We start from the raw sequence: 27,400 nt of genomic DNA, 5'->3' as shown, positions 1-27,400 counted from the left end.
AGAATGAGCTTAACTACGAAATGTTGCCTTTTAGAAGAACAGGAGATACCCCAATTGGACACTGTGAAACAACTGGCAAAATATTAAAGTACTTATTTATCCTAATCATCACTGGTATTAATAGGGAAGTCTGTGCTTTCCTTCTGAGTGGAAGGGAAAGTGAGCTCATAAAATGAGGTGGGGGTGGGTTTCCAAAGTAATATAAGATGTTAACCCTAGGGGAGAACCGGATGAGGGGTAGACCAGAACGCTGCACTATCCTTTCACTTTCTCTCTAAACCTAAGGTGTTTCCATGATTTAAAAAAAAAAAAAAAAAAAAATCATTTAAAAGAAATCGGGTGGGGCTGGAAGGTGGGAAGAAGAAACTTGGGGCCACAAGAGCACTGAAGGGTTTGTTCAAAACTCCAAGCTTACATGACAGATAATAACCAGAGGAATGCCACCTGAGGTGTGCAGAGGATCCGTCCCTTTGGTGACATAGATGAGTGATGTCTGGATTACTCTTATCTCTGGGGAATGGAGTCACCAACACCTCTGCTGGGCAAGGAAGACTTCAATCGCTTCACACCTGGCAGCACATCTCTCCAGCCTCTGCAAGGAGTCCTCTCAGAGGGTCATTTCATTCAAACATCAGGTATTTTCCCGAGGGCATTCTCTTTCTCCCTCTCTCTCTCATTCTCTCTCTCGCCCTCCCTCCCTCCATGTAAACATGGCGCTTTGGTAAACCATTGTCTTCCTTCAACAAATATACCCTGTGTGTGGAATCCAGTCCTAGAAGTTACAGTGAGCAAAGATATATGGTATCTATCAATCTCTTCTGTGCGTGTGTGTGTGTTCACACAGGTGCGCACGCGTGCATTTTAATCTGTTATTTAAATTGTAAGGCTTAGGAGGAAGACAAAGAGAGAATAGGAAAGCTGAAAGCAGTTATATCAGTTCTGTGCAAACAAAGTTAATGTGGCTTGGTGTGAGCCAAGATTAAATGTGATTGAATGTTTCTGTATGAGGAAAAAAACTCAGACCAAAAAGTAGAAAACCACCAGAGTCCTTTGCCAACCTTCTTAAAATAACTACCATTGTGTTGGATTAAAAGGCATTTGCTGAAGATTTTGAGAAGAATTAAGCTTATTTGTTATTCTTTTAAAACAGAAAGGAGAAGAAAAGAAAAGCTGTTAGTCAACATTGTCTTAGAAGATAAAGCTTTCAAGATAGCAGAGTATCTGGGTCAGTGGGAAGTTTCAGTGACTCTGCTTTTGATTGGCAGCTCTTCAAATATTCAGCTGCAAACTTAAGGCTTCATCCTCCACCTCCAATTCAGGGCTCATCAGACTTGGTCACTGAGAAGTGGTTCCATGCCTGAGAGGTAGCATACCCCCAAGAGTCAAACCATCACCTGCCACTGTAGGACTTGGGGACCAGAGACAAAAAGAGGAAAGTAGAATTTGACATAGAGAAGGAAACTCCCGAATGTGGCAAGTGCTTTTCATTGCTTTGATGCTCTATCTGCTGGTTCTCCTTCCATAGCTCCGTGGGAAGAAAAAATAATAATAATAATAATAATAATAATAATAAAACAAAATCATGTTTTCCCATACAAGAGCCCCCAGACCAAAAACCTAGCATCAGCTATGGAGAAAGTAGTCTTCTCCCACAGAGGCCAGAACTCCAGCAGCCAGGGAGGTTCTGGAAAAGGTTCTACCTGTTCTGTGCTGAGCACCAATGGGCAAGGCTTCTCAGTGTTCGGCATGGAGCCCTCAATATTTTCTCCCTGATGAAGACAGAAGGGAGGAGGGCGGGGGACACACGATGACACTTTTATCAATTGCTATTAATTTTCGCCTTGATTAGGCTTCACATGGCCTGGGATCACTTCCCCCAAAGGCCAGAACATTGTCATTCAGACAGCAATAATCTCTGGTCTTTCTGTTGGCTCTTTACGTCAAAATGATTCCAGTGTAGACATTGCTCTTGAACAGAGGTTCTCAAGCAGGGTGATTGTGCCTCCCAGGGGACACCAAGCAATGTCTGGAAATATTTCTGTTTGTCACTCTGCTGTTGGCATCTAGTAGATAGAGCCCAGGGATAAATTCCTACAGTGCACAGACTGCCCTCCACGACCGCGGGTGATCTGGTCCACATAGCAATGTCGCCATGGTGGAGAAACTTTGCCCTAGAGGATGGAATAAAAATTAAAGTCTCTACTTTTTCCTAGAAAAGATTTTCAAGAAATTTTTAGAACTTCACCAGAGAATGTCCCAGCATTAAAAGTCCTCTTTCTATCATCCTACCTTACACATCAGGATCTTCACAAGCCACTCAAATAAAAGGACTAGCAAGGAATCACCAACAACAGAGAGCGGATATTCTATATATATATACCACAACTTCTTTCTCAGGAGACTTTGGTCAATGAACTCACCAATAAACATGGTGAGTACCTACCAAATGGTCAGCCTCGTGCGTGTTGCAGTAAGGAATATGAAGAGACACAGCATGTATCTAGAGTCAAAATTTTAAAAGGGACACACCAGTGGAAAATTAAAATACAATATAGAAAACAATAAGAAAATCTAATAGAGCATATAGTCAGTTAAATATTAAGAACAGCAAGTGTTTACATTACATATAGCCATTTTAAGGAAATTAAAAGTTTCATGACAAGTAAGAAGTTCAGTGGCTACTGTTTCCTTTGCTTTGGAGAGTGGGTATCAAACCAGTGGATGTCCATTAGCCTGATTTTTAATTTTCCAATTTAACCAATGGGATTCTTTCTTCAAAGCCACTAGAAGGCCACTGAGAAATTAAATCGGCCCAGGTTTACCCAAAAGCAAAGTGATAGTTCCAGGACAGTTATCAGAAAGGAACTATTCAGAAAAAGAAATTATCAACCTTAGGATAAACTGACATAGGTCACTCTTCACAAAATCAAAGATGTTTAATTATTCCAGAGAATAGCACAGAACTAGGTGTCAAAGGAAAAGACTTTTCCATATGGATACACAACCCTCTTTGTAGCTTAATCTTGCTCAAACCTGAAAAGGAAACGTTGAATCACCTGAATTTAAAAAGAGTGAAAGAATTTGAAAATAAAAATTAGAGGGACGCCTGGGTGGCTCAGTTGGTTAAGCAGCTGAGTGGTTAAGCGTCCTGGGATCAGGTCCCGCATGGGGCTCCTTGCTCAGCAGGGAGCCTGCTTCTCCCTCTGCCTCTGCCTGTGCTCGCTCTCTCCCCGCTCTCTCTCTGATAAATAAATAAAATCTTAAAAAAGAAAAGAAAAGAAAAGAAAAATTAGATGAGTGGGAGAAAACCCATGTGTGTGAAATGAGAACTTGAACTTCCCATGACCTGACACGTGTATCGAACACACCAAACGCTGAGCTAGAGCAGCACTTAGACCTGGCATCTGACCGTCCTTCCTTGTGATACTAAACTAGACGCTATCATTGCTCAACCCAGTCAGAGGCAAGGATTTTCTAACAAAGAGGGTCTTCGATGAGTTGAAATGAAGCTGCTGCTCATTTCCCTTGGAAAAGCCTCTGACCCCTCAAAGCCAAGCCAGGCTGCCCAAGAGAACTCCTGGCCCCTGGGATGTAATGTAGCAGGGCTGGAGGAGAAAATGGTTTGAGGGCGTTAAGTGACAGATTATAGTGCAAGTTTACTGGACTAATGAAGGTTTCGGTTTGCTCGTTTGGGGCTGCCATTCCTGTTTCCCCATCTATCAAGCAAGAGAGGAATAAAAACTTAAAAAAGCAGAACCGTAGGGAGTTTTTACTTACCTAAGTGAGAATTCCTGTGCCTCTTTGCAGCTGGTCCAGGGTTAGAAGGTCAATTCTTTGCATCGCATCCCTGCCAAAAGGGCATCTCGTAGGTGCCTCTCAGCCTTTCAGTACTGTCTGACACTAAGTTACTTCTTATTTGCACACTTACACTCTACTTGAAAACACGAATAATACCTGGCATGACATCAAAAACTCTGAACAACAGAAACTGGCATCTTTCCGGGATGCTTGAAAACAGCAAAACCATAAGAGACCATGGACACCTGGTCTACCATGAGTCTGCCTAGAACTAGCCCCGATGGCAGCAGCCTTGCAAAGAAACCTACCATCACAAGGGATTAGGAGCATAGGAACTCGTCAGCTTCAACAGACACATCTATAGGAGTGAGCAAACTCAAATATGAGGAGTGGAATTTGGGTATAAAAAAAATTTCACAGAGAGAGGCCAGGAGGCATTTACTTTAACTTTAAAACAAAATAAATTTTAAAAATATATACATACAACCAGATATATAAATGCTTTATAGAATCTGATGGTTACAAAAATAACTGGAAAAAAATTACTTGTTGATTTTTTAAAGGTATTTACACCTGGCTCACGTCTAAGACTGTGAGAGTTTAGTAGCAATAAAATACATACTTCAGGACCAAATGGGTTTCCTAAACCGTCTGGAACCCAGAGAAGATTCCAAATTTGTGAAGGCATAGCCCAGGAAGAGTTTTGGAAAAATCTGGAGTTGAGCTAGGTTTGAAAACTTGACAACCCAAAATATAATTTTCATTGTATTTTTTTTTTTAATTAATTAGGGTCCCCTCGAAAGCCACCAGCATCTCTGTTCAGAGAGTCTGGCAAAGTGGCCTCAGATTCCTCACTAATGCTATGTCCACCTTAACCTAACATCTCCTACTGCTGCACCATTCTCAGTGGCCTGCCTGGATTTGTCTTTTGGATGCTCAGGAGGCATGTGCATTGCTGATGCTCCTCTCCGGTCAATTCTGATGCCAACAGCAGCCTGCTTTGGCAAAAGCACAGAGCCAGTGGAGGGCACGGGCAGTGGCCTTCAAAATAACACCTTTAACTAATACAATTTTCCTCTTACCAATATTTTACGTACTACAGACCCATTAACAGACACAGAGACGAGGGAGATGCTCTGACCCACATAGAGCATCAGAGATGGAAACCTTGATCTGCAGTTGAACCTCTAACCCCCAAAACCAACCAGCTATACCACCAGACAACTATTACCCCTTGTTTAAGACTGATAAGCATCATAATGTTCTTTGTAACATATCAAAATGTGCTGACTGGAAAGTGCATTGCATTTTGCCCTTGAAGGACACTGGACACGTGGCCCTAAGTCAACGTCGTTTCTCAGTCACAGAGACAAACTAAGACACGTAGAGTCTGTGGAAGGAAATCTACTTGAGGGGCCGCTGAGTACCACCCTCATGGAACATCTGAATTCTCTGCACAGAGTCCCAAATCAGTCGCCTGACAGTCGGCTTGAACACTCCCCCTGATGGGGAGCTCACAACCACCGCCGGCCCCATCGGTATGCGACAGTAGTTACATTTATCAGTTATTTCCGTTATCAAGCTAAACCTGGCCTCCCTGCTAATTCTTACGAATCACAATTTTCGCCTCTGGAAACGCTCAGGATCCTAGGCTCCGGGTGGAAATGGTGGCAACTCAATTTCTGCGTACAGTTACACCTGCCATCAACATACGTCCCCTGGGAACAAGGAGTTCCTTTGGAACCCAGTCCTACCAGGAACAAACTCTTGTTGAAACCTGTAAAGAATTACTGTTCAAAGCAAATCAGAGTCGCTCGCAACTTAGAAGCCATAGTTTGTTTAGCGATAAGAACAAAGTTGAGAGCGAGCACAGTGTTAAAAAAAAGAAGCAGAGAAAATAGACTGATTACATATAATCACATATGTCGAACTATTTCTACCCTAGATATAATCTTAATATAATGAGTATTGTTACAAGAGATAAAGATAACAATAATAACAATAATTTTATTTATAAACCATTTTCCAGCCAATGTGCTTGGGGCATTGCATGATCATATACAATGATTAAAACACTATTAAAAACATCAAACGAATTAAGCACAAGCTATTCAGATAGAAAATGAAGCGACGCTAAATACGAGGCCAATGTTAAGAAGTAAAGGAAAATGACACCAGGTAACAGGAAAATCACAGAAAAATGGTGCTTTTTCCACGCTAGTTACTCTGAAAAATAATCCTTTAAATTCTCCTTGCCGTGTCTTCTAGTGTATTTGTATCCTAAATGTCTACTTCCTCTTTAGTTCCTTCTCTTTGTATTATATTTTCTCTCCTTCCTTAGATCAAGGTCTGATTTTGTGTCCCTTCACTCATGTCTGCAGGACAAATGGATTGTCTAAAAAAACCCCACCAAATAAAAACAAAACCAGAAGAGTCATGAAAGCCATTTTCTCCAAGTGACGGGCGTTTTCCTGTGCTCGTGATGTATTTGGGCTATAGAACCAATGGCACTGAAAAAGGACCGTCAATGGCGGAGCAGAAAGACCACACAACTGCAATTTCCAGTCTCTCCGCCATCATGACATAGTCTCCTTCTGAGTTCTGCCATAACCACCAGCTCCCTCCTCCCTTCAAAAAAGATGAGGATGGTGTGAAAAACACTGTTGGTTACCTATACCACAAACATTTCCTTCCTCCCCTGCTTTCTTCCTTGCTAGCAAAACACTATTTTTGTTCAAAGTATCAGAGGTCATATGCTTGTGGAAAACGGGCCCCGCCCCAACTCCAGGGAGAAAATGTTGCCGTCAGTACACGTCCCCTGGGAACATCAGTGTCAAACCTACTCCCCTTTGCCAGCAACAGGCCTGGTGTCAGATATGTAATGAAACTCTGGCCAAGAGACAGAACACAGAGTCTGATAGGAGCTTTCCTCTCTGACGCGCCTCAGACCGTGTAGAGATGTGATCTCTAGAACCCGAGCAGCTGTCTTGGGACTACGATACGCCCAACCCAAAGACCAAGTCAACATATTGGGTTCAGCGGAGTGAAAGCATGGAAAGGTACGGGCTCCCTGAAGAATGTATCAAGGAAACCCTGCCATCACTCTAAATAGTGTCTTTTCTTATGTAAGGTAAGTTTTCCTCCTTGTTTAAATCTATTTAAGGGAACCTTCTTGGAAGTGTAGCTTAAAGCATTCTAACCGACTGAAAAGGCATTTCTTTTCATGGACTTGAAATGAATTACGTACCTTTGGGATTTGTATTTTTAGGAAACACTTTCATACAAGTGGAAACACTTTGGAATCTTTAAACTGATTTGAATATCACTTAGGTAACATTTGAGTACCTATTATCTTCCAAGCATATTAATACATATATCACCTTTTTATTTTTTTTTTATTTTTTTTTAAAAGATTTTATTTATTTATTTGACAGAGAGAAATCACAAGTAGATGGAGAGGCAGGCAGAGAGAGAGGGAAGCAGGCTCCCTGCTGAGCAGAGAGCCCGATGTGGGGCTCGATCCCAGGACCCTGGGATCATGACCCGAGCCGAAGGCAGCGGCTTAACCCACTGAGCCACCCAGGCGCCCCCATATATCACCTTTTTAAATTCCTATAATTCTATGTAAATTAACGATCATTCTTTTTTTTATTATTATTTATTTGTTTGTCAGAGAGAGAGAGAGAGAGAGCATGAGGGCACAAGCAGGGGGAGCAGCAGGCAGAGGGAGAAGCAGGCTCCCAGCTGAGCAAGGAGTCCAATATGGGACTGGATCTCAGGACCCTAGGATCATGACCTGAACCAAAGTCCAACACTTCACTGACTGAGCCACCCAAGCATCCCACGATCATTGTTTTTTATAGATAAGGAGAATCAGAGAAGTCAAGCAATTCGCTTAAGATCACACAATTTGCAAGTGTTAGAGCCAGAATCTGGAATTCAGATTTCTGAATCAAAGAAGTAGCGTCCTACAGACATCCCGATCCCAAGTCATGGCAACTGTGCTCTTGCTCAGGCCAAAACCTGGGAGGCATCCTCGACACCTCTCCTTCTCTGACCCACCTTGTGCAATCAGGCAAGAAACTGTGACTCCACTCTCCCAGTAGCCCAGAATGCAATCTTTCTTCACCATCTCCACGGCTGCTACCCAGTGCAAACGACAGTTCTCACCACCCAGATTGTGGCAGACTTCCAGAATGGGGATGAGGGCGGTCTGCACCTAGACTATAAAGTTAAGAGGATGCACTCGGTCTCAGGGCCACTTAAACAGCCCTTGGTGAGTCTCTCCTTAAATACGTAAGTTAAGGTAAGCCATCTGGGGCCTAGCCATGGCCTATCATTGCAAGAAATTTAGACCTCTTTCCTACTCCAATCCTTGCTCCTTGACAGTCTATGCTCAAGGCAACAACTACAAAGATCCTTCTTAAATGTAAAGTAAATCACACTGAACTCTCCAGACCGTTGGCCTTTTTACAGTTTCCAGAGCACACCACACACACATTCCTACATGCGGACCTCTCCTCTAGATGCTGTCCCTCCCAGAACACTCTTCTCCCAAAAACTTGCTTTGGCTACTTCCCTCAACTATTTCAACTCTGCTTCCTTTTCACCTTTGAGTTATAGCCTCTCAGACCACCTCTGCAACCTTCCCTTGGACCCTGGCCCCTCATCCATCCAACATGTTCTTTTTTCCAAAGCACTTGTCATTTCCAAGCTTAACTTTTTGTGTGTACACCTTAGTGTCCACTTCCCCTTGCCGAATGTGAACTCTGAGGGCACAGGAATTCTTCTGTGCCTTGTTTTCTGATCTCTCCCGAGTGCTGGAAGAGCTCGAGGCACACAGAAAGTATTCCAATAAATATTTGTGGAATAAGCTAATTAATACGGCAGGCTAAGAAGTGACCAGTGCAAGGAAATGCGAATGAAGAGGTGACGGGATCATTGTAGTTACTCACGGGCCACTGGATGGACTTGGAGCACCCAATCTAAGCACCCAGTCACTGTGCTTGTGCTTAGTATATATAATATATATATATAATATATATATATTTATATAGATATATAAAATATCATTTTATATAAATCATAAATTTTATATAAATCATAAAATATAAATTTTATATGACTATAAATATATAATATTCAGTATATTATTAATATATGATTTATATAAAATCATATAATCATTTATATAAAAGCATACATATAAATAATAATATATGATTTATATAAAATCATATATTAATAATATACTAAATATTATATATAATTAGTATATAGTATCTAATTAGTATGTTATTAAAATATGATTTATATAAAATTATTTAATTCATATAAAATTATATAATCTATATAAATTTATATATTAATAATATACTAAATATTATATATCTATATCTATATCTATATCTATATAGTAGAAGGTTCACCAGGGGCAAAGATAGATAAGTTTTCAAGGAAGGTGGAACCAAGATCTATCTTTTAAGTGTTAATTTTGAGATGCCTATTAAATACCAAAGTATAATGATCAGAAGGTGGTTGAAGAAGCCTGGGAGGTGGGGTAGAGTCCAAGGCGGGGCTGGCCATGAAGTGTGATGAGTCATCTATTGGAGATGGACAGCACAGGAGTGAAGGTATGAAATGGAAGCGACATCTAGGAGCCTTCCCCCATGGAGGCTTTCCACTGCTTGAAATCCTGGGATTTCACCTACTTTCCGATGCCTGCCTTGCTGGAGCCTCCTTCTGCATATCTGCACTCCTTCTTTTCCTTCCTCCAACACATTCGCTAATCCCCACACTTGGCTTTTGAAACCTAAAATCATCTTCAGAAGTCTTTCTCCTCGGTCGATGCGTCAGTTAATACATTATGACATCTACGTTAAAACAATTACATAAATTAAATAGGATTTCTTTCTTAAACTCAAAGTTGGTTTTTTTTTAATCTCCTCTTCTCTCTGCCTGAAGACAATGGTACTTGTGCAAGTGCGAGGCCAGGAAAATCGTCAGTATTAACATTTCTCGAAAATACTCAGGGCAACTGATATTTCACAGACGCACATTGTATTTTAGCTTCCCGTCCCTGAGGTGGCCCAAAGTCCTCTTCCTAGAGCAACCTAGGGGGCTTCGGTGACCTTCAAGCAGTTTGTGTCAAACCAAGGGAAGAAAAATGGAGGTGAGGGAGAAGCTCATCATTCCAAGGGGATGATGGAATTGTTGACTGGATTGTTGACTGGATACCCCTGGAGGCTCCTCCTCATGCTATGACCTAACTATCTGTCTGAGCTCACTGGTCCTTGCCTGAATGTAGAAATTATGGTGCAAAACAGAATCATAGGCTAAGAAATTACATTTCACTTTATCGATCCACTGAATCTATCACGCAAGGCGAACTATCACCAGGGTTAGCCTAGAACTGCACAGAACAAAGTTCTAAACCCTGAGCTTCCTTCCCATGATAACCCTATGGTGGACATCCCTGGAGTCTCTTGGCCTCTTTTAAGAGCGTGGCTCTGACAGCTAATACGTATTAGGTCATCTGCTTCTAGAAGGTCTTTCCACTGTTTGTTTTCCCTGGCTCTTATCACAAAGGTGGATGGTATTAGATATGTTTCTTTTTAGCAAGTATGAAGTAAGGGAAGGTCAACCCAGAGTCAAACAAAAGATGTAGAAAAGCAGATATAGTTACAGTGCAAGCCTGTCAGCCTAAAGTCAAAACAAACAAACAAACAAATTCTTTCAGCAATGCTTTGACACCAGTAGAAACCATAGTGATGATCTGGGGGACACTTTCTAGAGAGAAGTCAAGCCAAAAACCTTTATGATCAAGGGTCCTTTTCTACTGAGCTGACAGAGGTCAACAGATGTCTCAGGAAACCACTTCATTTTCCCCATCTCAAACCCAGTTATGGCCGTGTCCTTTCCTCATTAGGCAAGGAAAGGTGAAAGAAATTGGAAACCTCGGCTGTCCAGACCTTACCCCCTCAATGCTGCGTCTGTTCTAATCCCGAAGGTGGGATAAAGACAGCACACCTCCTCCAGCTCCCGTTTCTGCAGGCAGAGGAGGGTCGCAAGAACGTGGGTCTGTTACAATGCCTTGATCTCGACTGTGAGCTCCAAGGGGGCAATTTCCTCACTCTCTTTACATCATCATTAAGTTTCCAGGATTTTCACAGAGTAAGAACTCAGCAGGTATTTCGGGAATAAATTCAAGGTCTTTTAAATCTCAGTATCTCAACATCCTTATACTTTCAAGCTACATTGAACAAGGCACCTAGACACAGAAGAGTCTCTCATTTTGTTCACCTTCTTTGTTCCAAGCTATTTAATTCGGGCTAAAGACAGTGTTTCTAGTTCTTCTCCTTTTACAGTTGTTTTTTTCACCCATTTTCCCACCAGCCCTGAGTTCTTTTAATTATTCTGTTCCCTGCTCAGGTCCCCACTCAGCTCTTTCCTCCCCTGCCCACCCACCATCTTTTTGCCTGGTGATTCTTTCTCCTCTCTCATATATTTTATTTTGCTATCACCCTCACTGCTGTCGTGATGCCTCTGCTTCTTTGTCTTTACAAGGTGACCCAGGAAGAAATCAAATCATCCATCAGCCTTTGAGTTATAACATGATTAAAAAAAAAAAAAAAAGGTACTGTATTAGGTACTCTGAGAAACAACATAATTCAACTATTTCTCAAGGGCTGTTTCCAGTTGGTCTGAAGTTGGTACTGGTCTGCAACATTTTACCCCCAAAAGCACTCACTTCCTAGGCTCTAAGAATTTAATGAACTCACTATTGACAGAGAGATCCACAGCCTCACTGGGTACAATCAATACGATTTGTTCTTTACTCCACCATTACAATCCATGGATGGAAATATGTAAATGAAAATTATTGTGAACTGAAGTACTTAATCAATACATTTTATAAACCTCTAGAAATTCTGAATAGCTTAGCATTTGAGTTGATAAATACCCATCCAACAGATGGAACATTAACCAGCTGTGCAATTTGCGGCACATCATTTAACGACCCAGGTTTGAGGGAGATGCAAAAATAGCATGATAACAATATTTTCACTGGAGACTCCTATTTGTCCTTCTAATTTGTTCTTAAGTGAAATCATTTTTAGACAAAACCCCAGTTGGAGAAGTTACTTGCAGACCCGGTCCTTTAGATGGCAGGTAAAAGACATCCGATAAATGTTGGATAAATAAATCCCAATATCTCATAATTTGGGGGAAGATTGAATGCACTGAGAAATGTAAAAGCACTCTGAAAACTATAAAACAATAGGCCCATGTATGATTATTAGGACACATTAAGTGTTCCTCCAGCATGCAGGACTAGTCACTGAAAGAACTAAGATTCAAATCAAAAGTACTAAGGAAGTTCTGCAGAGGCGAACATGGACCAAAATGAAGACTCAAACATGGATTAGTTCATTAAAAAAGGCTACTACACTCTAAAAAACCACTCCAGATGATCCTATCTGTTATACCAACATCCGATTCAATAACACATATTTTGGGTTTTGGTTACCATAGCATTCTGCTCCAGGGACCAGTTTTTATATAGATAGAATAAAAGGCTTAGCTATTCCCCCCACTCAAAAAAAATCAATAATGTTGTGAGTCAAATAACAGAACAGCTGACATCTGCCTCCTGTGATAGCCCAGAGCCCAGGCAGGTGAACTGCTGTCCTTCAATGGTCACCAAGTTCCTTCCACATTGTTTGGACCCAATTTCCTTCCACGTTGTTTCTCCGCAATGCTGGTGGAGACTGTCCTCATTTAAATGGCCCAAGCTCAGGGGAGGTGGGTACAATATTGGCCCCCAGACAAGAAGGCTTTGTGAAGAATATGGGACTTAAAGTGAGCATTGAGGGTTAAAAAGATAATAGCAGGAAGACCCCAGAGAGCCATTACGACAAACTGTAATTTCCTACGTCCCTTCTTTGCTATCAGCCAGAAGCCTATTGTTTGCGTTAATCCAAGCATTTTTTGTAAACAAATTCTAGAAAAAGAATAATAGAACAATTCTCTCCCCCACAAATCTTATGGTAGACCTCTCAAATAATATTTAAAACCTTTATAATAATGTTTAAAATAATCTCACCCACAGCACCACAACTTTCCCTCAAAATAATCCAGAATGGGAGAACTTGATTGTGAGCGAAATTTACCAAAATTTAAGAGTGTTTAAGGAGATAAACATTGATTTATAGAAATGAATCAGCAATAGTTTTTTCCCCTTGCAGACATTTCTAAGCAAAGCCCTCTACATAGGGTTTAGATGACAAAATTGCAACAGTAAATCAATCAATCAATCAGCCGATCAACAAAGTGATTTTAAAACATGATTTCAGTTACACCCAGTGTTGGGAGTGAGGCAGGGACACCAGTAAATATTCTAGGATGAGAGATGTTACCACAAGAGAAAGTGAGGACTGGCTATGAAGGATGGTTTGCATTTTCCAGATGAGTAAGAGAAGAAAGGTCTTCTGAAGAGGAAGAGAAGGAGAATCTCCAGGCACCGGTGACCGCTTCTACTATTCTAAATCTGGATTCCAGTCAAGTTTACTGATTCGCGCAGGCGTCTACAAAGAATCAGTCTCAGAGCCTGGACCTCAACTCAGGTCTTCAGACCATCTCTCAAATGCTCTGTCACTGGGTTACCCACGCTCCTTCATGGCCCAGCCTCACTCTCTGATGAAAAGAAGCTTGTGAGGAGACATCCGACCACAGCTGTCCATATGGTCTTTCTTCTCCCATTCTTGCTCATCTCCAGTTCATTCTCCACACACTGGTCATGGAGCCTTTTTAAATTATTTTAATATGAATTAGATGAGGTCGATCTCCAAGGCAAAACCCCCTGTGTCTTCTCATCGCACTTAGAATAAAATTCACACTCACTTCCCTGGCCACGAAGCCCTCCTGGATGCCCCCTCTTTGCTCCTCCAGCCTCAACTTGTACTCTCTGACCACCTCCTTCACCCTTATCTTCTATGATCCAGCCACCCTGGCTCTCTGCCTGTTCCCCAAATGCCCTCAAACTCTTTCTTAACTCTGTCCTTCCTACACACCCATCCTGTCACTAGCAATGCCTTTTCTCCTCTCCCTGCTTTCTCATCCCTCATTCTTAAGATGAGGGCTGAAATGTCACTTGCTCAGGGACCTCAACAATACCTGAACCTGAAGTACATCCCAGCCCCTCCAGCCAATTATTTTCTTTCACAGTGTATTCTTATGTTCTTTTCCTTCATAGGACGTTCCGAATTTTTAACTACATATTTACAATAGAGTGTGATGCCCATTTCCACCATGACACCAGAGCCATACGAGGGGCAGGGGACTCATCTGTTCTGTTCTCCCTGGTATGCCTGTTACACACCACAGAATACAGCATGGAGTACACGCTCTGAGTAAGTTAGAGTAAATTTAAAGATAATGCAAAACAAAAACAAATTTTAAATTAAAATACTTAAATGTTGAAATCCTACAGAGTCTAGATGGGCTGTTATAACATCAAAGGAAGGAATTTCTAAAATTTTATCATCCATTCATTCATAGAAAATGTTAACTGAGGGGGGCCTGGGTGGCTCAGTGGGTTAAGCCCCTGCCTTCAGCTCGGGTCATGATCTCAGGGTCCTGGGATCGAGTTCCGCATCAGGCTCTCTGCTCAGTGGAGAGCCTGCTTCCTCCTCTCTCTCTCTGCCTGCCTCTCTGCCTACTTGTGATCTGTCTCTGTCAAATAAATAAATAAAATCTTTTAAAAAAAATGTTAACTGAGCACCTACTATGGGGTCTAACTGCCACACTCCAAAAGGTTTAGTCTACCATGGGGATCAGAACCTCTTTCAATACAGGTATGTATCTTGAGCGCACAATCCACGATCTCACTTAAGAGATTTTTCCTTTCTTTCATCTTTTATCCTATAGGTGTTATGTATATCACTTCCTAAATCAAAGGAGAATTTCAAGACAGATATGGAACTAAATTCTACCCCTCCTCTGACATTCTAATTCTCCAGGGGTGATTCGTTGGGCACTCCTATTTGGAGAAGAACCGAATCATGGTAATGGAATCTTGCAGTACAGAAGAAACCTTCTGAGCACAATCATTATAAAATTCACCAGACTACATGACCAGGGGTAAAAGAAAACCAGGCCAGGACCTAGGGAAAGTCATGCCAGAGAGCCGGAAAGAAATACAACGTGCCCCGACTTGCGTCTCTTCTTTTCCATTCTGGCCTGTGCTTTACAAGCCTGATGGTGAAAATGGGCCAGTAAAAAGGGAGTAGGAGACCCCTGAGGGCCCTGGATGGGTCTGAGGTTGAAGTACTGCTGTCAGGTCTGTAAAAATAGCAGGCGGGGGTCAAACGCTGTAGCAGGGAGATGCGGCCCCGTCAACACTCCTGGACCACTGTTTGCGAGACTGATCTCGCTCTATCATCATTCATTTTTCCTTTTTATTCATGAATTCCTCCATTCACGTATTCATCCAACAGTTACCCAACCATTATTTTTTTTTTTAATTCTATACTCAAACTTTCAGAAGGGATATGACAAAAATGAATGTATTTTTCTAATGGGAATAACTTTCTTAAAATCTTGGAATACATGGCTTTAAAAACAAGTTGGACATGACGAGGTTCACTAGACTTTTGGGGTGATCCTTTGGCCCTATATACAATACCGAATCCTGATGTTATATGCCTGAAATGAATACAATGTTATGCGTCTGTATCTCAATTAATTAAAAAAAAAAAACAAACAAGTTGGGTAAATGTCCATGTACTTAGGGCACAGCTGAGTCTCAGCCACTAGAACCAACTCTCATAGGAGACCTGTTGTGCCCAGACTGGAGACCAGGGAAGTGAAAGATTTAACTCAATTATCACTGTTAGAGCAGAGATCAGAAAGCCCCCTTCTTGCATTAGGAGACAACACTCACAGGCACTTGCCTCGTTGGGGCTGAGGTGCTCTTCCCATAGAATACACCAGCACCCACCAACAGTGGCTCCAGAAGGCCTGTTTTGTCTTCAGGGTTCTGTTTGTATACGGGGCCTCTCTTAAAGAAACACTTGATCTTCATTTTCATGCCCTTTGCCTGGCATTCCTTTGCAGGACCACAGGACAAACAAAACATCACACAGGGAAAGGAGGTGGAGGGATAAAGCTCATTATATTATCTCCCAAGAGTTGGCCCCATTTTGACAAAAATTGCTCCCTCCCAAGTCCTCTCCTATGGCCAGATGAAACACTCGCCCCGTTCTTAAACTGGGATCGGGGGTTGGATCTTGGTTTGAGAAGGAAGATCTAAACTGATAGCTATTGGGACATCTGGCTGGCTCAGTTGGGGACCGTAGGACTCTGAATCTGAGGGTTGTGGGTTCGAGCCCTGCGTTGGGCATACAGCTTACTTTTAAAAAAAGAAAACAACACTGATAGCGTTTGGCACTGTCTGCCTTTAGGGCAGCTTAGGAAAAGTACCTGGTGGGTTGTTAAATAGTTGACATTTTTACTACTAACTGTGCTATTGACTAACCAGGGAGTAATTACCATAACCTCTTCCAACATTTTCAATCGTGAAAAATCACCCAGTTGGTTATTTGCAGCTGTCATGGTTAGGGGCAGGGCTGGGAGCTCCAAATTAATACATGCCATTCTGGAAACTAAAAACCACCTGGCGGGAAAACAGAGAGTACTCCACAATCGGTAACAATTCCTGAAGACAGGGGAATAACAGAACGCTTTGCACACAGCACCAGAATCTTTGTTCTCCAAGAGAACGGAGAAATAATCTATTTCAAGCCCTCGTGTTGTAAATAAGCAAAATGAGGTACGGAAAAGGATACACGGCTGGAGTGGCAGGGCTGCCCTTCCTGACCCTTCCCCGGGGCAGGGGGGCGGGGCTGTGAGTAACTGAGGTCTTAATTTAAGATCTGGTTGTGATGCTACTATATTCCAGAGTACAGGTATAGAGACCATGGAACACCGTATCTGCAGGGAGGGTTGTCCTGAGAATCCTCATTCCCCAGCAAGAGCATATACACTGTGCTCTGCCTTTACTCAGAGCCTAGCCCGGGAGAGAAGTCCCCGTTTGGGAAGCTCCTTCCCTGGGACGCCCTTGGTGGCATTCCTGCCCGGTCCCTCTCCGCAGCTCACCTGGACCCTACACCAGCTGCTCCCCACATGCACATCCCAAACCTGAGCATGGTTCAGAGATCACAGCCCTCGTTCTAAACCTTTCCAGATAAAGAAGTCTCCTGATCTCAGATTACAAAGGCAATCCCACTGGTTCTATAATCGTTTTCTTCCACTACCCGCTGCCCTCAAGACACTGGATTTAAAAACTAAGAAACAGTGGAAGGCACCACTCTGTTTCTTCATCTACACACTGTAGGGGTCCCATCAGAGTGCGGACCTGTAGGGGACAGGATTGCCTTATTATAATAACCATTCGGTCACACTTTCACCTGCTCAGTGCACAATGCTAGCACCGGTCTGTGCGTTGGTTAGCGCCGTTGGCTCGCTAAATACCTCTGTATCTACCGTGAAGGTCACCATGAGTCTATATCTACATTTTTAGTTCCAGGATGCTGGACTTCATAACAGAATCAGATCGATGGGGAAAAGTTGGGTAAGAATTTAGATACTCACTTTAGGCGTAAGTGGCTTAAAATCAACTGATACTTTTACAAGGAGGAAGAGAAAAAAAATGGTTAAAAATTTTGGACCAGTGAACACGTCAGATCACCAGGTGGCCCTCAGGGCATGCGCCCTTGTGTTTCTCAAGTTGACCAAGATACATTTTGGGGCAAATTGTGGGGTTTATCTGTTATACATCAATGTAGTCAATTCCACAGAGGGTTAATACAAACTTCTGTAATTTGGGGAAGAGAGTGGTTTAAAATCACACTGGATTAGAGGTTCCTGGGTGGCTCAGTCAGTTAAGTGTCCAATTTTTTATTTTAGCTCAGGTCGTGATCTTAACATCATGAGGCTGATTCCCCATGTCAGGCTCTACGCTCAGCGGGGATTCTCTCCCTCTTCTTTTGCCTGTTCCACACTCACTCACACTCACCCTCTTACTCTCAAAAAAATAAAATAAAATTGTAAAGGATGCCTGGGTGGCTCAGTCAGTAATCATCTGCCTTTGGCTCAGATCATGATCCCAGGGTCCTGGGATAGAGCCCCACATCGGGCTCCTTGCTCAATGGGGAGCCTGCCTCTCCCTCTGCCCCTCCCCACAGCTTGTGTGCACTCTCTCTTGCAAGGATAAACACACAAAATCTTTAAAAAAATAAATTTGGGGGCCACCTAAGTGGATCAGTGGGTTAAGCCTCTGCCTTTGGCTCAGGTCATGAACCCAGGGTCCTGGGATCGAGCCCCACATTGGGTTCTCTGCTCAGCAGGGAGCCTGCTTCCTCCTCTCTCTCTGCCTGCCTCTCTTCCTACTTATGATCTCTATCAAATAAATAAATAAAATCTTAAAAAAATAAATTTTTAAAAAATTAAAAAAAAAAAATCACACCAGCTTAACATTTCTCCAAGTGTGTTCCAAGAACCATTCAAGAGAAGAAGAGAGTTTGCAGAGACAAATAAGTTGGGTAAACATAGACTCAAATAAAATAAATATTTTTCTTGACAAGTCTTCTCTGAGTCTTCATTATGTTAACGTCATTCTGAATCACCAAGAGGTAGATTAATACACACTGTTCCCCCACCTGAGCTGACCATAGCTTTCTTTTTCAGGGTATCTCATGGGACTGATGCCCTTTCAGACTGACATTAGTAACAGTATTGATGGCCATATTTGAGTTCTTACTCTGTGGTGGGCATTGCGCTGAGCTTCTCACATTGTACTTCATTTAACCTTTCCAGTGACGTTGGTTCTAAGGATATCCCCATTTTACAGAAGAGGAAAGAGGCTCAGAGAAGTTAAGCCACAAGTCCAAAGTCACACAGCGGGCAAGTTGTAGAACCAGAGTTCCAGGCATTCTGACTCCAGAATTCACACTCCGATGACTCTTTGATATATCCGTCCTCATGAATTATACCTGGATGATAAGCTCTGTCCTTGTCAGCTCTTGCTGAGTTTGGAAGAGAACAATTACTTTGAAAGAGAAAGACAGGATGACAGATGGAAAATAATAGAAGGGGGCAGAGAGGCATCCATTCGCTCAGATTAGAACAAGGTTATTAGACAGATCCTTGTTGATCTTTTGAGGGAGGAAACACCGAGACAGGAAAATTCATTCCCTGTTGGCAGGATGGGAAAGAGAACAGGTTTCTAGTATTGATAGGTGTGCATAAAATTTACCTCTCTCCCAATAAGATGTAAAGGAACATAAGAGGCTTGTTCTATTTTGTGCAAATACTCCACATTGCTAAGATGACCAGAGTGACAACACAACCACAAAACTTGTGCAAACCATAGGTAGCCAAGGGAAATGAATGTAGCTCAAAAGGTAGATTCCAAGTGAAACTAAGAATTTGAAAACTACAGTAGACAGGAGGAAGGCAAACATCACAGATTTTTTTTCTTTTTTTTTTTTTTTTAAAGATTTTATTTATTTATTTGACAGAGAGAAATCACAAGTAGGCAGAGAGGCAGGCAGAGAGAGAGAGAGGGAAGCAGGCTCCCCGCTGAGTAGAGAGCCCGATGTGGGACTCGATCCCAGGACCCTGAGATCACGACCCGAGCCGAAGGCAGGGGCTTAACCCACTGAGCCACTCAGGCTCCCCAACATCACAGATTTAAAAAGAAGAAGAAGGTCATTTTTTTAAAAAAGTTTTTAACTTCAAATGAAGCAAAAGTTTTTTCTAGGACCCTACTCCTAAAGGGCCAGTCCCTCCACTACAAACCCATAAATGAAGCTGCTGACAAAATGGAAAGAAAGAAAAAAAAAAAAAAAAAAAAAAAAAAAAAACCTGCCTGCCTCATGCAATTTAATTGAGTTTCCTGGAGGGACAAGCTGAAACCAGCCAACTTTTCCATACTCTGGGAAGGAATTTGAATCTCGCATGCCCAGTGGAAAAAAAAAAAAAAAAGAAAAAGGAGCAAATCTTCTGCATTTTAATATCACTGGGGTTTCTTTAAAGCTGTGGAAGTTTCCTCAGGAGGCCAGAAACATTCAGAAATTTAAAGATAGGGAGTGCCTCCGCTGTCACTTCTTTTTTCACCTTATTTAAATGAATTCTATTGCTCACCCAAAGTTCAGAATCCCCGGCCGAGAAAATAAATTGAGTTCAGATATCCTTTAAAGGACAGGGAGAGACAAGGAAAAGAGGGAACCACTCAAGGCCAAAGCCCGGAGGAATCCCTGAGAACCAACCCCTCCCCCTCCCCCCTCTTCTCACCCCCACCCCCAACAGACACACACCCCTTTATGGCCTTTTGATGGAGCACAGCTGCCCTCTGGGACAGTCAAGGAACACCCAACTGTTCGGAGGCTCCTGGAGGTCTAACTGGGTCAAGGGTCATCTGTGATATGAGCAGAGTAGCTAAGAGGGATCTTCTGCCCGCTGATTTTATGGGGAAAAGCCCATTTTATTTCTCAAGGCTGCAGTCTGTGCTATGGAGAGCCCAGAGACCCAAGTTCTTCACCAAAACAAGGTAACTCGGCTTGATAGTCAGCCACGGACGGAATGTGAGCTGTCCACACCCGGTGAGGGCAGGGTCCCTGACTGACCGAATTAGACACCTGGTGTGGACACAGTGTGGGGCGGGGGTGGGGACTGGGGACGGGGAAGCAGTGAGGTTTCTAGAGGGACGTTGGATGTCCTATCTAAACTCGTCGCCATTATGGAACCAGCTGGGTGGGACCCAGGGGGTCTCTGTTCAAATCAGAAATTGGGCCTGTCTTGGAAAAGTTCCAACTTCTTTACACTTTGTTATGCTAGGCTGGGCCTCCAAAAACTCACCCATTAACAACAGCATAGACAGCACAATGTGCTCTTCTGGACGGAATATCCCCAAGCCTTTACTGGGACAAAACAAAGACTGAAGTTAAATCACTAACTCGGGGGCTGGCCAGGGGTGTCCCACCTGTCAACAAGCCCACTGCTCAAGCAGTCAACTATTGTTCGCTGAATGCCTGCCTTGGAGAGACTCCTTGCCAGGCATCAAGCGCTGAGGAAGTTAAAAGCCCACGATGTCTCCCTCCCCAGAGCCCACAGTACGGTCAAGGAGATCGAGGGCGGTGTTGGAAAGAAAGGCCCTTCGGTGGAAATGCAAAACCGGGATGCAGAAATTCCCAGAAAGACTTGCTCATGAATCTTGGGGTTTTAGAATGATATGGACCATGTCTGAAGGTTAGAGATTTTCCATTCAAGTAAGCCCAAAGCTGAAACCGTAGAAGATCATAATCTGTTAAAAATGTGTTTATATTCTCTTCTTTTTTATCATTTCAGACATCTGATCAAAGAGACATGGGCAGGAGATGAGAGTTCTGGACAAAGACTAGAAATGGACCAACATCTCCTGGTGACTTTTATGAAATAGCCCAGATTCCTAAACAGCTTCTGGAAAGTGATGTGGTCTTATTTCTGAATCTGTAAAGTGATAACAAATTGCTCTTGGCATCACCTCTCTCACTGGGATGTTGAAAGAGTTAATGAGATAGTGTCTCTGACAGGCCTTGCGCTCTTTGCAAGGTGTCAAGGGAGGAAAATAAGAAATACCATCATCCTTGAAGCTCTCCTAATCCAGCAGGCTTCAGTGGAGCTTAGAAATGCCACCATTCTCTCTTCAAATCTTTTTCTCCCTAACTTTTAAAGGTTGGCATGACTGATTCATCGAACACACTGAAAGCAGCCAACAAAATGGAAAAGAAAAGCTTCATGCAAATCCCTCTGTGTTTCTGCACAGAAGGTTATGCAGAGCAAAGTATACAACCTACTTCCTGTCCTCCCAATAGCTCAGGGCCCTATCTGGTTATGTGGCTGTAACTTATCCTCACTCGTACAAAAAAATTTATTCATTTTCCACTCTGAGTCAGAACCTTTCGGTCTCCAACCGTACCGACAAAAATGCATCCACTCAAGCCATTTTATGTTTGGGATGTTTTCCCCTTAAGCACACATTTTATCTCTTTTTCCTCTGCGTTCCTTCAGAAATGATGGCTTCATCTGCATCTTGCTGATTTGTATATATTTGTATATTTCTCCATTAGAAATGTGGATCCCATTCCCCGTCCACACCCCCGCGCCGTGCAGATGAGGTACGCCCATCCCCAATGAATTATAAACTCATTGGAAGCTGGGATTCCCTCGGTACTTTCCTCTGAGCTGGATTTTTGGTCTTTCATTTGCATTTGCCTATTTGATTGTATTCATAAACGAGTCTCCTCATTTGTGGAGCTGGAGTAGATGATGGGATTTCCTAGAAGTGCTTTTTGGAAGTCCTGGAGCTCCTGGTGGTTACCCAGGCCTAGGTTACCCTGGGTGCTAGGAAGAGCCAGGTTAGCCCTGGACTTTACCTCTCTCCATGTTGCAAATTCACACATTTAAATGGGAGGCAAACACTGCTCCAAGACGGTTTCACAACTCAAGGATGTGGAAAATACCCACATCCTACTGCAAACACACCAAATGAACTCTTCAACCGAGCTAACCATTCAACAACAACAAGAAGAAACAGCAAGAAGTCAAGCTGAAAGGAATAGGCTAAACATTTACTGAAATACCTCAAAGGAACGAACACACCCTTCTTTGAGGCAAAGGCATCGCCATTCACACTCCCGGTGGAGCATGGTCTTGGATTCTGTCTAGGAACGACCGTGACCTCTATTAAATCAATCGACCACGTCCTCTGCGCCCTTCACCCAGACCCAGACTCCTGGCAGCCCCGTACAGTCAGTAAGAATGACCATGTTCATCGATCTCATACCACAGCTGATCTTCAACAGAAAGAAAAAAATAAAATCATAATTACACATGCCTTGAGCTGATGGCACTCAATATTTAGGCATCCCCAGTGCTTTTAAAGCTCATTCTCCAGCATAAACTCTCTCGAGCCCGGACTGGTAGAGTGAGGCTCAGTGTACCCACCATCTCCCCGCCCCAGGGAACAGGCTTCCCCACTTTACTCCTTTAATCTCCTCCTTCTGCGAGAAGGAGCTCAAATATGGGCGAAACACTCCCCAGTCACGCTTAGAGCATCTCTAGAAGTGTCCCTCACCTGGCACTGAGAGGGATGACGTCTCTCCACTGTGCGCCATTTCTTTACGCGAGAGCCATACTGAAATGTCTAGCAGGTGCCAGGCACTGCGAGGAGCTCAGGCCACAAAGCTGTATAAACACAGACATTGTCTCTGAGTGGTCCGGAGGCTGTTGGGGTAAACAGCTTGGCTCCTCGGAGTCTGAGAACCCTGCAGGGCCAGCGACCTTTGTGATTCTGCTTGATTTTCTCACTGTGCTCAGCCACTGCCCTGCTGCCTTTCTCAGGGAGGCGAGCCCGCAGCCAAAACGAAGTGGATTCAAACACACAACCAGAAAAATCCAAAGGGGATTTTCCCAAACCTGGGTGCATACAAATGCCCCCATTTTCTGCTCAAAAATTAGAATACGTACCCAGATTTCGCCCTCTGAACAGGGCAACCCTGGCCAGTTCCTTCAGGCCTTCCTAAGGACTCTTCTTCGCCTGCTCTGTAATTAAGGAATTGTGGAAGGGATTGGAAGGGGCTGAGGATGCATTTACATAACAAAATATGTTTAGGGTCCCAGATTCCAGTCACTCAAAACTCAAAGGAAAGGAAAACACATTTGCAAGGATGAGGGGCAGATTTTCACTCTTCTTAGCCCTAGCAAACAGCTCAGCCAGGATGTCCTTGGTCTGTCCTTTCTCCACGCCAGGGTTCGGGAGATAAGCAGGTGACTGACTTCCAACCAGAGGCCTCAAGAAGCACAAAAGAGGGAAGTCAGTCCTGGCCTGTGAGATGGGGGAGCAAAAGCCACATTTGATTCTCAGGAGATAGGAGGGCTGAGCAGCTCTAGAATTCATTCAGGGACCACATTCCCAGGCAAAGGAGTTCCAACCACTGCAAAGCGACCCCCGCCCCCATGCCTGTGTGTGCAAACTTCTCCTTTCTCCCGGCATCCTTCCCCTCCCAAGCCCTTCCACAAGCTCCCGCCACATTTGACAACCAGGCTTAACCAAGCAGGGGGACCCAAGCCCACATTTTTTAAATTGATTTTAATTCCCTCCAAAGCCCATTCCTGTCCCCCAGTCGCAACAAGAGAAAAAGGATGAGAAAATCAGGCCCAGCCTGGGCGGGAGAAGGGCAGAAGTGAGACAGCACAGGATGGTTTCCAGGTTCCAGGTAGGAGTTCATAGCATAAATGTCCTGTTGAGAGTCAATATTGGCTCATCAGGTTTGGTACCAAGCAAAAAAATAAACAAATGAAGTACGTGGTCTCTGTTTCCTTCGAGTATACTGATGAGAGTGAGTCAGTCCCACGTAACGGCAAGCGTTCTGCTTCCTGATAGGAGACCCAAAGCGACATCATTTATTGTGGGACAACACACCTTGCTGGTCATCGGTTTCACTCTCCATTTCCTAGGAATAAGGGAAAAAGGAAAAAGCAGAGCATGGCCTCCATCAGCCATCACTTGCAAGTTGGATTTTTACATGCAGTTTAATGTCAAAGCTCAGACAAATTAGGAAGACCCCTGTGGAGTCCGAAGGACCGGCGTTTCAGGGCGGGGCTGCGGTTTGCAAGTGGGGTGACCTGGCCAACGATTTCCGTAGTCTAAACCTTGGTCTAAAACTTCGTGAGGATCCAGTCTGTGTGATAAATAGGATTAAACAGTGTGTGCACAACGTGGAGCGTATATATAGGACTTAGCAGAATGCCTGGCATTTAATTAGCACTGAGTGCGTGGAAAATCGAAGGGGAGGGAAGGGGAGAGAAAAATGAAAGGTAGAGGAGGTGGAGTACGTCACCTCTGTCTGTCTCCCTCCTCCGCGGCCCCGTCTTTCTCTCACTTCCCACCTCCTCTGTCTTTCTCTCTCTCTCCCCCCTCTTTCTCTCCATCTGTGTTTCTGTTCAGGTACACACACACACACACACACACACACACACACACACACACACACGAGCTCTGAACCTAGAGGGATCTGCCAAAGAATGAGACTTGAGTAGGTGTGGGCATTCCGGAACCCTCGACCTAGCTTGATCACAAGTGAGTCCCGGAGGAAGGGGGTTGGGTTATAGCAGGACCAAGTTGGGAAACTGAGTTCAGCCTGGAGTGGAGTCCAGAGTCCCAGAAACAATTGGACCTTCAGTCTACCCAGAGTAATGCAAAATGACTCCTCAGTTCCAGTCATTCCCCTTAACTAACCTCTAGACATGGAGGGACCGAAGGCTGGATGGTGATTTTAAGGGACTTTGTGGAATAAAACAGAGAACTTTTCCATCTCTAATCAGGGCAAAAGAGGGGATTTGGTTAATTTTCTCACTTTATCTCTTCTCCACTCCATGTCCCTGTAACTTTAAATCTGCCTAGGTTGGCCACCATTGACTCCTTTGTTTTCTGGTAACTTGCATTTTATTTTGCTATGATGGCACTGAAGGTACAGGGACTGCCCAGTAGGCTCATGGATTGAGCAGCCTGAAAAGCCAACAGGCGTTTCTCATTGGTCAAAACAAATCCTGGTCAACGTGTGTGAAGAGAGAGAATACAGATGAGGGACAGGAGCAGCTAACTCAAGGCAAGAGGGTCACAGGGGCGACTTCGCAGAGCTAATGACCCCCAAGGTGACTTTTAAGGATGAGTAGGAGTTATTCATGCCGAAACTGGGGTTGTACGTGGGAGACAAGCTGTAAGCAGAGACAAGAGATCAGGATTAGGGCACGGTGTGATCCCCCGAGTGTGTGTGTGTGGCGGGGTAGGGTGTGCGGGGGGTGGGGCCAGAGGGAGGGATTTGGATTTGAACGCTCAAAGGTAAAAACAAGACCAGGCTAGTTCATGAACGACCGGCTAGGGACTCCTGGGTGGCTCAGTCGGTTAGGTGTCTATCTTCAGCTCAGATCAGGATCCCAGGGTCGTAGGATGGAGTCCCACTTAGGGCTCCTTGCTCAACCAGGAGAGCCTGCTTCTCCCTCTGCTGCTCCCCCCGCTTATGCTCTCTCTCTGACAAATAAATAAAATTTTGAAAAAAAAAAAAAAAAAAAAAAGAAGGACCTGTTAAAGAGTCTGGATTATTTCCTGAAAACTGTAAGACTTTACACAGTGGAGGATACCATCAAATTTCAGTTTCGGAAACTACAGTCTGACGACGGGGTGAGGGAGGTAAAGAGGTGGAGGGGAGAGAACACTGAAACACGTGCAGGAAAACATCTCATTTTTACTCAAAAATTATAGCATACGTCATGACGTTAGTCCTCTGAATGAGAATAACACGGGTCAACGCCTTGAGGCGTTCTCTGAATAATTCCGAGAATTTTTGAGGGGATTGGAATCGTCAGGACTTGCTCACCGAAGGTATGTGGGAGATAACAGAGAAGTCAAGAAAGACTCCCAGATCTCAGCTTGGGAAATGGGCAGATCAAGACGCCATTTGCCAAGGAAGAGAGGGAAGGAAGATGACTTCCGTTTCACCTCGGGAGCTGCAGGTCCTAGGATCCGTGCGGGTACAGATGACCAGCGGGCTGGGACCCGGAAATAAGAAGGTAGAAAAGAGGTAGAAATAAGAAGCTGGACTGCATCTGCTCCTCGTGGCAGCTCATGTAGGAAGCACACAGTAAAAAGAGAAGACCACAGTTAGACGCTGGGAAACACCTACGTGTGGGGAGGGTCAGTGGAGAGAGTCTAGAGAGGAAACCTAGAATGGCACGAGGAGATGAGGGACAAGATTTCAAGGTAAGCAGAGGAAGACGGTGTCAAATGCAGGACGGAAGTCGAGTAACACAGCGGAAAGAGCCCCTTGGATTTAGTCCCCTGGATGACCTCAAAGGAGTTAGTTTCAAGAGGCCGTGTGGGTGGATGACATTTACCCATCAATTTCACTGGGACATTTGACTCATTGTGACTTCAGTTCATAACTTTTCTGATGGTGTAAAATGCAGATCAGGAGCTAGTTGGGCCCGGTTGTAAACCCTCTTGACTCAGCAGAGGGAAGATGTCCATGCCCAGGGCGGCTCAGGAGGCCCCCAGTGGTAACCAGGACCTGCCTGCAGAGGCGTCTGGCTGGCTGGGCTGAACATCCTTTAGAAAAACCTACAGATCATGATGATAAGCTCTATGAGCTTAGTATTAAAAAAAAATAAAATAAATAAAAACAATTTTTTTTAAAAAAGCTTAATTTAGCAAGAAACTAAAAATGTCCATTTTCATTAAAATTCCTTATAATTTCACAATTCCATCAAAAACCTGGTTTTTTTCCTCTTCCTACAGGGTTCTATGCGCATGTCAAAACAAAGTGAAGGGGCGCCTGGGTGGCTCAGTGGGTTAAGCCGCTGCTTTCGGCTCAGGTCATGATCTCAGGGTTCTGAGATTGAGTTCTGCATCGGGCTCTCTGCTTAGCAGGGAGCCTGCTTCCCTTTCTCTCTCTCTCTCTCTGCCTGCCTCTCTGTCTACTTGTAATCTCTGTCTGTCAAATAA

At 43.7% G+C, this 27,400-nt stretch overlaps 1 long non-coding RNA gene across 1 annotated transcript in view; it reads right to left on the bottom strand.

Annotated features, from left to right (window-relative positions):
- LOC131838092 (uncharacterized) overlaps positions 1-23,035 on the bottom strand; it is a 172,251-nt gene extending 149,216 nt beyond the window's left edge. The window contains exon 1 of the long non-coding RNA XR_009356470.1: positions 22,976-23,035. This is a non-coding gene — a long non-coding RNA (uncharacterized LOC131838092). The remainder of the gene's footprint in view (positions 1-22,975) is intronic.
- Between the last annotated feature and the right edge of the window lie 4,365 nt (positions 23,036-27,400).

The sequence above is a fragment of the Mustela lutreola genome, chromosome 8 (genome assembly GCF_030435805.1).
Source record: "Mustela lutreola isolate mMusLut2 chromosome 8, mMusLut2.pri, whole genome shotgun sequence".
Taxonomy (NCBI): Eukaryota; Metazoa; Chordata; class Mammalia; order Carnivora; family Mustelidae; genus Mustela; species Mustela lutreola.
The sequence above is the reverse complement of the archived record's forward strand: the minus strand, read 5'-3'. Positions and strand labels throughout refer to the sequence as shown.